This window comes from Vidua chalybeata, chromosome 10 (genome assembly GCF_026979565.1).
Source record: "Vidua chalybeata isolate OUT-0048 chromosome 10, bVidCha1 merged haplotype, whole genome shotgun sequence".
Lineage (NCBI taxonomy): Eukaryota > Metazoa > Chordata > Aves > Passeriformes > Viduidae > Vidua > Vidua chalybeata.
The window spans coordinates 1,375,539-1,386,369 of NC_071539.1; the positions used below are offsets into that span (position 1 = coordinate 1,375,539).

General features: G+C 49.9%; 1 long non-coding RNA gene across 1 annotated transcript; it reads right to left on the reverse strand.

Annotated features, from left to right (window-relative positions):
* Nucleotides 1–4,136: 4,136 nt before the first annotated feature.
* LOC128792982 (uncharacterized) lies at nucleotides 4,137–6,625 on the reverse strand. The gene is made up of 3 exons (XR_008432624.1): nucleotides 6,330–6,625; nucleotides 6,070–6,165; nucleotides 4,137–4,335 (listed from the first exon to the last, which is right to left on the reverse strand). It is a non-coding gene; the product is annotated as an uncharacterized LOC128792982 (long non-coding RNA).
* Between the last annotated feature and the right edge of the window lie 4,206 nt (nucleotides 6,626–10,831).

The following is a 10,831-nucleotide window of genomic DNA, read 5'->3' on the forward strand; positions in this document are numbered from 1 at the left end:
CAGCAGCAGCACGTTGCTCTGTGGAGTTATAGGCAGGCAGTGAGACAGCTAAAATCCATTTGTCTCCAAAAATCCCTTTGATTTGTTTCAATTTATGAATGAGCTGCAGAGAGCAAGGCAAGTGCCCGAGGAATGTAAATGAAGTGGCTGTGCCATGCTCTGTGAAGAAGGCCCCCAGACATCTGATGAAGGAAATTTTCTGTGAGGAAAACCCGGTTTGTTGGCATTTTGTGAATCCTAAAAATACCCCAAGACAAATAGTCCAACTCACTACTGCTGAAATTTCATTTACTTACCAACCACACTAATGAGGCACTGCAGAGGGACTTCTAATTAGATCCACTTTATTCCTGTCACTGAAATTAATTTATTTGCTTCAGCTCCTAGAACTAGTTTGATATTATCCTGATTTTTAAGCTGGGCTGTACAAAGCTGGGGCTGGCTCTGCTGTTTACACCGTCCTGGCCCAAGGCTGGAAGTGCCGGTCTTGCTGCTGGCTGGAAAAGCAGAAGCTCTTTTCTCAGCAGGTTTGGAGCATCCCTGTGCTGAGCAGGAGCCAGGGGAGCTGCAGCCCTGGGCTGGCTGTCCCCAGAGCCCCGGGCAGGGCTCTAAGTAAGCACTAAAGCAGCAATATTGTGCCACTTGGCGATTTCCTGCCTCATGCATATTCAAAGAGGGAAGAGGCTGCATGCATAATTCATCAGCCATTACAATTGCATTATACTATTTATACTATTACTTCGGGAGCTGTTTAAATTAAGGGTTACAAATGGCTCGTTTGTTTTCCCCTGCTCCGGCAAGAGGGTTCAGCCCCTCCAAGCTGCTGGGAGGGCTCTGGCCAGGGCCGGGGGCACAGAGGGGTCCCCGGCCAGGGCACCCAGGAGCTTTGCAAACTTTTTGTCCCGCTGGGATTTGATTTTACAATGAATGGAGCCCCCTGGGTGAAAGCCCAGCGCCGGGGTCCAGGAGAAGCCTGGTTGGGACTCTGGGAATGCTGAATAAATCACAGCTGTGACACTGACATGGCTTCAAATCCTCTTCACACCCCAAACTCAGAGAAACATGGGAAACCCTCAGCTGGTAACTAATTGTCAACTAACTGCTAAACCCCAGGTCTGGCTGCACAGATTATGACTCTTGGTGCCTTTCCAAACATTATTTTATTAATATGAATAATATATTAACTATTGAACAGTCTGGACTGCATCCAAACCACTCTGTTGTAAGTGCTTTGCTAAGACTTACCAAGGATATTTACTTCTCTAAACAACAGGCAACATTTGTATTGGTTTTGGTTTTATTATTGTTTTACTAAATAGTTATGAGAGCACCAAGAGGGGGATCTGAAGATTTTTAAAACGATTTGAAAGATAGTCCATAAAGTGCTTTACATCTTGGTGAGTTTAAAAGGTGAATTACTGTTCTTTAATAATTTAAAGAAAACCCTCCAGAATGCATTTTTAAATGTATTTCCAGCTAAACACAGGATCCTGTCCTGGGCTCTCATCACCAGGGATCACGTCAGGATGAATCACAGCACTCGGGGCCGTGTAATTGAGAGCAAAGCTGCCAAGGGAAGAGCTGCTCCCCGGGGACACCCAGCAGATACCTCTGTTCATTACCCTGTGCCCAGGTCACAGGCCAGGGACGGATCTGATTTAGATATGACTTAAAATTCAATTTCTCAAAGTTTACTTAAAATTACTGAGCTGCACAAGTGCTTTTCTAGAGGGATGGGGCATTAAACTGAGAGAGGCTTAGATCAGAGGTTGGGCTGGATACCCTTTGTGGTGGGAGGTGCCAGCTGGAGCTCCATGATCTTTGTGGGTCCCTTCAAACTCAGGTTACTCTGTGATTCTCTGATTCTGTGAATAGGAAGGAATTCCTCCCTGGGAGGGTGGGCAGGCCCTGGCACAGGGTGCCCAGAGCAGCTGTGGCTGCCCCTGGATCCCTGGCAGTGCCCAAGGCCAGGCTGGAGCAACCTGGGATAGTTGAAGGTGTCCTTGCCCGTGCCAGGGGGTTGGAATGGGATGATTTTTAAGGCCCCTTCCGACCCAAACCATTCTGGGATTAACAGATCCCCCCCACACCTTGCAGAGCTGCAGGTCTCGGGGATCACACAGCAACAGGAGAATATTCCATGAAAACAGAACTGGCTGTGACAGGAGGCCCTCTCTGAGGCTGCAGGGTCGGGAGAGACCCGGCCCTTCCCACGGCATTTCCCAGCCAAGGTTGGCAATGGATGCCAGGAGCCCGCAGGGCTGCTCAGACACCCCAGAGCTGTTCCCCCAGCCCTGGCAGCATCCTCGCCTCCCCCTGCTCCATCGAGGGGCTGGCTCCCACATCACCTCGGGGGTGCTTCCCACATCACCTCGGGGGTGGTTCCCACATCATTTTGGGGCTGGTTCTCACATCACTTTGGGGCTGGTTCTCACATCACCTCGGGGGTGGTTCTCGCATCATTTTGAGAATGGTTCTCACATCATTTTGGGGGTGGTTCCCACATCATTTTGAGGATGGTTCTCACATCATTTTGGGGGTGGTTCCCACATCACCTCGGAGGTGGATCTCACATCACCACGGAGGTGGATCTCACATCATTTTGGGGTTGGTTCCCACATCACTTTGGGGTTGGCTCCCACTCCACCTCCCCTTCACAGCTGAAGAGGTTTTGCTGTCCAGCTCGTTCCCATTTCGCTGCCCACCCCCAGGCTGGCTGTGACACGGGCGTGCACAGCTCTGAGCATCCCTCGGGGTGACCCCGCTGTCTCTGCTCCCTGCACCCCCAGCCCCAGCCCGGCCATCGATGCTCCAGCCACGGGGAGAGTTTAACCCTCGCTGAGCTGCGCAGACAAGAGACACCTCTGAGTTATAAACTCTCAAAACTCCCTCAGACTTGCACTAACACGTCCCTAAGTGTATTTTTTTTTGCCCGGCAGACCCTTCAGGAAGGTGCATGTTGCCTTCCAGCTCGATTTTCTACATTTTTCTGCCTCGAGGGGAGATGCCGTTTCACCTTTCCCACACGCTGGGGGCTGGGCTGGCAGGGGACAGTCCCTCCCCGGCGGGGTTAAGGCAGTGAGCTGCCTGCCCAGCAATGAGGATCCTCTTCCAGACAGCCCATCATCCACTAATGGGACTTAAGACAGTTGCTGCCTCATCGGCAGGAGCGTAATGATCGCTGGGCAGGGAGAGACCCATTATCCATCATCCATCCTTCTCCTCTGGCTGATGATAATGATTTCTTAGTTCAACAGTGGTGCACTGGGACCTCGGTGCTTTGTGCACGACTGGGGTTTAATATCCTGATCAAGACAAATACAGATCGTGGCCGGGCCATGGGGCCACTGCAGAGGACAAAGCCAAAAGGCTCCCTGGAAAACTCAGAGGATACACAAGAGCCTAAGAAAACCTGAGAAGTGCCTGTGTTTTGTGCGCTGAGGAGAAAGTCACTCCCTTCCCCCCACCGTGCACAACTTTGAGATGAGGATTTGTGTGTAAAGAATCAACAGGCCAAGAGAAAACCTAAAAGCTCTTGAAAATGCATTTTTACTTCCCATTTCATTCTCTCCAGCTTTATTCTCCTACTCAAATCACTCTATAATTCCATTGATTGAATATCATAATTTCAATAATTACAGCTCATGGATTTAAATTGAAAGAGTGTAGATTTAAGTTGGATGTTGGGAAGGAATTCCTGGCTGGGAGGGTGGGCAGGCCCTGGCACTGGGTGCCCAGAGAAGCTGTGGCTGCCCCTGGATCCTTGGAAGTGTCCAAGGCCAGGTTGGGCAGGGCTTGGAGCAATCTGGAATAGTGGAAGGTGTCCCTGCACGTGGCAGGGCTGGGATGAGATGCTTTTTAAGGTCCCTTCCCACCCAAACCAGGGCCATTGCAGCACGGTGCTGGTGAGCAGTGTCACGGTGATGCTGAGCCACCAGGGCTGTCCCCTGTCCCACCCCAGCCCCAGGAGCTGTCCTCATCACCGGCAGGGAGAGGGTGAAGCCATCTCACCACACCCTCCCCGCCACTCTCAGCAACTTCAAGTCCAATAAAGGATGCTCAGAAGAAACACAATAGCGAGAGCGGAGCCGCCGCTGGAAATTAAATCTGAAAGAGGAGTATTTATTCTTGTCGGGGCTCCTCGAGGAGCACGGGCACACCGGCAGCATGTTAAACACTGCTCAGCTTCAGCCAGACAAATGTCCAGGCAGCTCTGCTGCAATATCCATTTGAAAGGAGCTTAGTGCCACGAGCCTTTCATCTCAATATTCCTGAGGCCGGATTTGAAAGTGCTTAAGGTTAAATATTGCTCACTCCTGGAAAGAACAGCTCCATCTGTCTCGTGAAAAAAAAAAAAAAAAAGCTTTCAGTGTTGGAGGTGCTCGGGGAAACTCACCCATAAACATGGTCAGGAGAGGCTGCACAGGCAAAAAGACTCCTGTGGCCCTGTCCCAGGAGTAATTAGCCCCTCAAATTGAGCAAGGATTAATCCAAAAAGCCTTATACACAAAATGTAATCCATATTTTCTGTGAGGAGGGTGAGCGCGACCCTGCCTGAGTCAGCGCTGCACAGCTGGATCCTCACACCTGGGCATCCTGAAGAGTGAGGCAAGGAGAAAATTCCAATCTGACCCTGAAGGATCCCAGAAAGGCACTTCTGACATGGTCCCTGGCCTCAGGACAGAGCCTCTGGGTGCTCCTGGCTGACTGGAAGCTGCCACAGCATCTCAGAGGCGCCAAGAGACTCTCGGGCTGCTAAATGCCCAATTCACTTTTGAAAACCGGATTTAAGCAGCTGGTTTTGAACATTTGTGGTAAAAGAGAGACCCGAAATAGCATTGTGTGATTTGGGGTGAAGTGCCCCGAGGCCTGGTGATAATAATTGTAGTGCTCTTTAAAAAGAAAAATGACATTTTTTTCAAGGCGGTGAAAGCCGCTGACGACATCCCTGGGGAGCTGGGGAAGCTTTGGAGAGGAGGAATTCTGTCTTTTCAGAGGCTGACAAATGACAGGCTCAGCAGCCTGGAACGTGTCTCCTGGAGTCCTGGATCAGACACAGAGTGACGCTGACGGTGCCCTGGGCCCGTGGTGTCACCGACCAGAGGGACCATGAGAACCCCCAGCTGGAAAAGCCATCGGGTTTTCCAGGGGAGCTGGTGGGAAGCTCTGCTTTAGGAATCACCCCCTGCTCATCCTCAGGGGAGGAGCTGAGGTGGGTCCTGCTGCCAGGCTGGGAAGTGTGGCTGCTTCTCCTCTCAGGTGTGACTCGTCCTGAGGCTGTCCCAGGGCCAGGAGGGAGGTCTGAAGGATCCCAGGCCCTGCTGCTGAGCAGGTTTGTTGGAGTAAAACTGATCCCGAGATCAAACTGCGTTTAAGTGGCTCCTCATCCTGTGAAAAACTCTTTATTGTGCAGGTTCTCCTTCAGTTTGAAACCTCTTCCCACCACCATCCTCACTCCTGCTGCATTTCCCTGCTCTGCTCAGCCCTGTAAGGTCCCAGCATGACCTGGGCTCTTTTTAACAGCCCCAAACTCCAGTTTGGGGGTGTTAAAAAAGAAGATGGTGTTAAAAGAAGATGGTGCCACACTGGTCACTCCACATTGCCAGGAGGGGCTTCCAAGGAAAACTGGCTTTTACTATATTGACCACTGCTATTTGATTACACTGGGAAAAAGGTCGGAGAGAAAATGCCAATAACGGTGCAAAACTGGAAAGGAAATGAATGCTTTTTCCTCCTGCCTCCCGCCAGCACCGCAGAGCAGCGGGAAGCAGAGCCTTGCACAGGGACTTTGTGCTGAGGTCTTCTCCTTCCCACTGCACACGAAGCAGGGAAAGATGTGTGGTCTTGTCCTGATTAGACGGCCCCAGTCTGTGCCCAGAGGTCACACCACTGAGGTGTGGGTGCTGGAGCAGCTCCTCAGTCCCATGGACACAGGAAAAAGGGTGCCAGGAACCCAAAACTGAGACACATTTTCAAAACCTGTTTTCCAATTAGGTTTGAGAGAAGGGCTCCGATATTTTAAGTGACTCAGGAAGAACAGAGAATCCCATAAAATCCAGAGGCACCTACACCATGGATATCCTTCAGCAGAAAGATTTTCCTGGACTTTGGGATGTTCGTCTGGAGCCACTGCCAACCCACACTCACCCAAAGGGGCTCTGTGGCCTGGGGGAAAAACAAACCCAGTGAGGAGGACCAATGAGAGATCTCACAGAAACACACAAAAGGGACCCAATCAATACCAATAAACTCCTTCAGATGGTGATTAATTAATAGCAATTAATTTTGAAAAGAAGAGGATATTGACTTAAATTGACAGAGGGGCTAACCTTTGAGCAAATCAGAGAAAATGTCTTTAAAGCACAGTGATTAAGTTGTAGAAAGTAATAAAAGGGCTACACTGCCTCCAGGACGAGCTGAACCCAACTTGGGAGTGGTGTCAGGAGAGCTCTAATTAGACGTTGCAGCTTGATAAGGTAAATTGATTAGCTTGGCTCTGCCAGGTGGGATTTAAACAGGCATCTCAGTTTAGAATGTGTCCTTCGTGCCAAGAGAGCCAAATTCTGGCAGATCGTTAAAAAATGCCAAAAGCTTTGCAAGCTGGATGTGCTGCAGCAGGGGAGGCTCCGTGGTGGCAGGGGTTGGAGTGAGATGGTCCCTCCCAGCCCAAACCATTCCATGGGTTTATGATTCCGTGACACCTCACCTGCTGAGAGGTCACAACCGTTCCAAAACCTCCTCATTGATGGGAGAACAAACGTCCAAATGTCCGCACAACACCCGGGCCCTGGGATGGGGAATGATGCTTCACTGGAAAGCATTCCTGGTTTGGGCAGCCTTTCCCTCTGATCCAAGCACAGGGATTGTTGTCTTTGAGTGAGCCAAGCTGCAGAGTCAAACCTGGGTTAGGCTGGGGGGTGAATTAAATGAATTGTGAGCTGGCGTTAGGGACACGAGGCCGAAACTCCGCTCTGGCAATTTGCTGAGAATTAATTATGAGTAATTGGTTGTCGCGGGGCCGCATGTGGTGATGGCCAAGTGGGCAAAGCCCGTGGCCACAGCAAATGTGAGTCAGCCTTGGTTTTGGGGCTTCTCATTTTGCTGGGAATGTAAATTATTGAAAGCCTCCTGGAAAGGAGACAGGGACATCTGGTAGCTCTTTGTGGCGGGATCAGGAGACACAACAGCTCAGCAGGTCAAAAATGTCTTCTGAAGGCCTTAATTTCTTCTCCCTTTTCTTCCTCGACATCCTGAAGTCCTGGCAGATCATTTGAAGAGAGTCCTAACCATAATCAAGCAAAACCAATTTCCCAACGTTCATAAAATGCATCCCCCAGAATGACCCTCCATCACAACAGGATGCTCAGAAATTCCTGAAATCTGCTCCTGCTGGGAGCTCCCTCCGGGCAGCAGAGCCCAGCTGTGGGTTTTCCAAGGAAGAGGCTGTTTCTTTTTTAAATAACTTTGCTCTACCTTTATTCTTGAGTGAGACAACGATTCAGGAGCTGAAGGAAATGGTAAATCACAGCCACGTTGTCTGGGATGCAGCACGTGGGCTTGAGCATTATCTGATCCCTCTGTGGGCTTGGAAAAATCATCTCCTTTCCCAAAATGTGCTGTTTTTAGCTGGTTTTTACAGGTCTGGTGAGCGCCTTCAGAGCAGGCACGGAGCTGTTTACTAACAATTATTTCCAAACAGATAATTAAAAGCTGATTTCGATAAAACCTTAAAAATAGAGGCATTCTAGAAACCTTCTCAGCTTGTTTGGAAACAGCTCTTTTAAATGTCAGCGGATGAAAACATCATCCAGCAACAGGGAGCTGGGCCCTGTTTTGAAAAACAAATAGCAGTGATTGGATTCAGCTGTGCAACAATGGGAATGCTGGAAAAGCCCAGCCAGGGCTTCACCCCCACGGAAGAGCCCCGTCCTTTCCCCCGGCTCCGGGGCCACGGGCAGGAGGCAGAGCCCAAGAGGTGCCAGAGCCTCGTGGAGAACCCCTTGTCATCCTTGTTCTGGACAAAATAAAGCCATTTCTGGCTTTTCTGTTGGCAGGGATTTGGGAAGGATCCCAAGGCGTGGTCGGGTTTCTCCCTCCGAGCTGAGAGGCTGAAGACAGCCCTGTCTACAACGGCTCGTGGAGCAAATAATTATTGAGGCTGAGGACCTAAAATGACCTTGCAGAAAGAAAAAATTGTTATGGCAAGGGAGAAAAACCCACCCCAAGAGGGTCTATTGTTAATGGCTGGCACCGTTGTAAAGTTCACAACTGGTAACTTATTTAAAGATTATTTTTCCCCGGATTTTTTGTGCTTTGTGCAGATCTGACTTGAAAGGAATGCCATTCCCTCAGCCCTCTCCCAACGCTGGTGTTTGCAGCCGTGAGCAGCCCCTAAACTTGTATTTCAGCGCTGAAGACAATTGCAGAAGCAGATCCAGATTCTGATAGGACTTTTTAAAAACAAATCAACATCCCCCAGTGGGATTTGCAGCCCGTGGCTGCAGGGCCACGCTGATGAGTGGGAGCAGGAAAAGCTCATTTCTGGGGCTCACTGAGGCACAGAAGGAACCAAACCAGTTCTTGGCTGTTCCAGCAGAGAGGGAGAGAAAAAAAAAAAAAAAAAACAAACAAATGCAGGGCTCCAAAAATGAGATGAGGTTTTTAGATTTCTCTCAATATTATTAATCTACAATGCTGCCTTTTAGCACTGTTGACCAACATTTTAATACAATTTAAGCTGGCACTGCTCCCGACGGCTCGGGAACGATCACAGGCTGATTTTGGTGTTGCATTTTTGACACATTAACGGGTGAGGATAGCACTGCATCCCATTGGAGTCAGCCAGGAGGTTTCTTCTTGCTTGTAGGGCTGGGGGAAGAAGAGTGAGACCTCAGCCCCGGGGTCCCTGCAGGTCATGATCCAGCAGCAGACCCCCAGTGAGCCCCTTCCAATGTGGTGGGGCCTTGAGCCACGAAAAATGAAGAAAGAAAGAAAGGAAAAAAAAAAAAAAAAAGAATCAAATTGAGACAACAGAAAATTGGACTGTTCTAAATGTCAGTTTATCTTTGTTTTAAATATCAGTCGAATTCAATTTTAAATGTCAGGGCCTGATTCTCCTCCAGGTCACACAGGACTGGTGTGGGCCCTCGCTCCCTGCCGGGCTGCAGAGCCCAGGGGTGCTCAGCCTGGCTCTCCAAGGGGGCTGGGGGCTCAGAGCCTCCCAAAATCACCCAGCAGCAGCCTGGCTTCCCCGAAAACTGGGAGGAAAAGGAGATGTGAGGGTCTGTGGTGCAGAGTAAAGGATCTCGTGGATGGGACACCCCCTGACCTTGTGACCACGAAGGACAAAGCTGCTCCTGCCGTGGCCTTCCCGACCACGAGAGCTCTGCTGGCTCCCAGGAACCCTCAGGAACACTTCTGATAGAAAGCTGTGGATTTTTTGGTCAGGACTTGCAGCAAAGGGACTTTTATAATAATATTTTACTGGCTGTAGCATGCCTGGTATTACACGGGAAAGAACAAGATAGGAAACACATGTGCAGATATTATTTGCTGCAGAAGTTAAATTCCATCAAAGACCGCAGAAATATTTACGTTTCTAGTTTGTAATGAAAAACTGAGTTGTAATTATGGATTTGCAGAGGTGGGAGCACAATATCAGCACGGCATTTATAAAAAAAAATATTAATTCCCAATCCTGAATCCCCCAGTCAGAGTGAATCTCGGAAATACAGGGACACCTCCCTTCATAAAGCTGCTACAGCATGTCCATAATCCCTTTTCCTTTATGATCCAACTCATGCACAGAATTTAATAAAATTGTATTTGCTTTACCAAAGGCACTGAGTGCACACATGTGGAAGGATAAAGAGAGAATGTCTCAGGAAGGTTCAGCTCCATCATGGGGAGGAGTGAGGTGGGAATGTGGCTGCAGCATTAAATCCTGGCACCTGAGACACCACCCGAGGTCGAGGGAGCCTTTGGAGCCCCTGGCAGATGAAATCTTGTCTTCAGTTTTGTCTTCCCTGAGGAGTCAGGGAAGGGTTTGTTGGGAAGGAGGCCGAGGGCACAGTGAGAGCTGCTCTGAAGGGGAACCAAGGTGCATCCAAGGGATGTGTCCCAGCACAGTGACCATGATCCTGCTGTGTCCCCTCCCCAGGGGTGTGCCAGGGGACACTGTCCTGCCAAAACACCTCCCTGAACCAGAGTGTCTCCAGGGAGCAACGTGTGCCTGTTTTGTCCAAATTCACCTCATTTTCAGTTTCTGACCCAATGTGGTCCCCGTTGGACATCTTGTGGATTACCTTCACTCAGAACTGCATGTAGGACCAGGAATTTTTCACATTTTATCTCCAAAAACTACAACAAAGCCAAATGTTGCTTCTTCAAAGGCTCCTCCAAAGCCAGCGAAGTCCAGAGCCCGGGAAGTGGCTCCTGTGGCTGCCAGGCAGGAGGTTCCTGTGTGAAGGGACAACATTCATCCTTAAACAGCATTTTGCACACACTTAGGGATGGGGATATTCCATGCAGGTGCTCTGGTGACCAAGGGAGCTCAGGAGCTCTGCTTCCCCAGCACTTTGGTCCTTTCCCCTGCACTGGGCAGGTGCAGATGCCCTCCTGGGATCACCCAGGTGGGCTCGAGGTGTTCACACACCTCTCCCATCACCATCTGGGAAAAATCCCGCTGCCTAGTGTGGGTTTTCCTGGGAGAACCTGGGGGGCTGCACCTCCCAGCATTGCTGGCCCGCTGGTGACGCCCAAACCCTGCATTGGACAGCCCAGACATTGTTAGGAATACTTTCAAAACCGGTTAAAATGAAGACAGCTGATT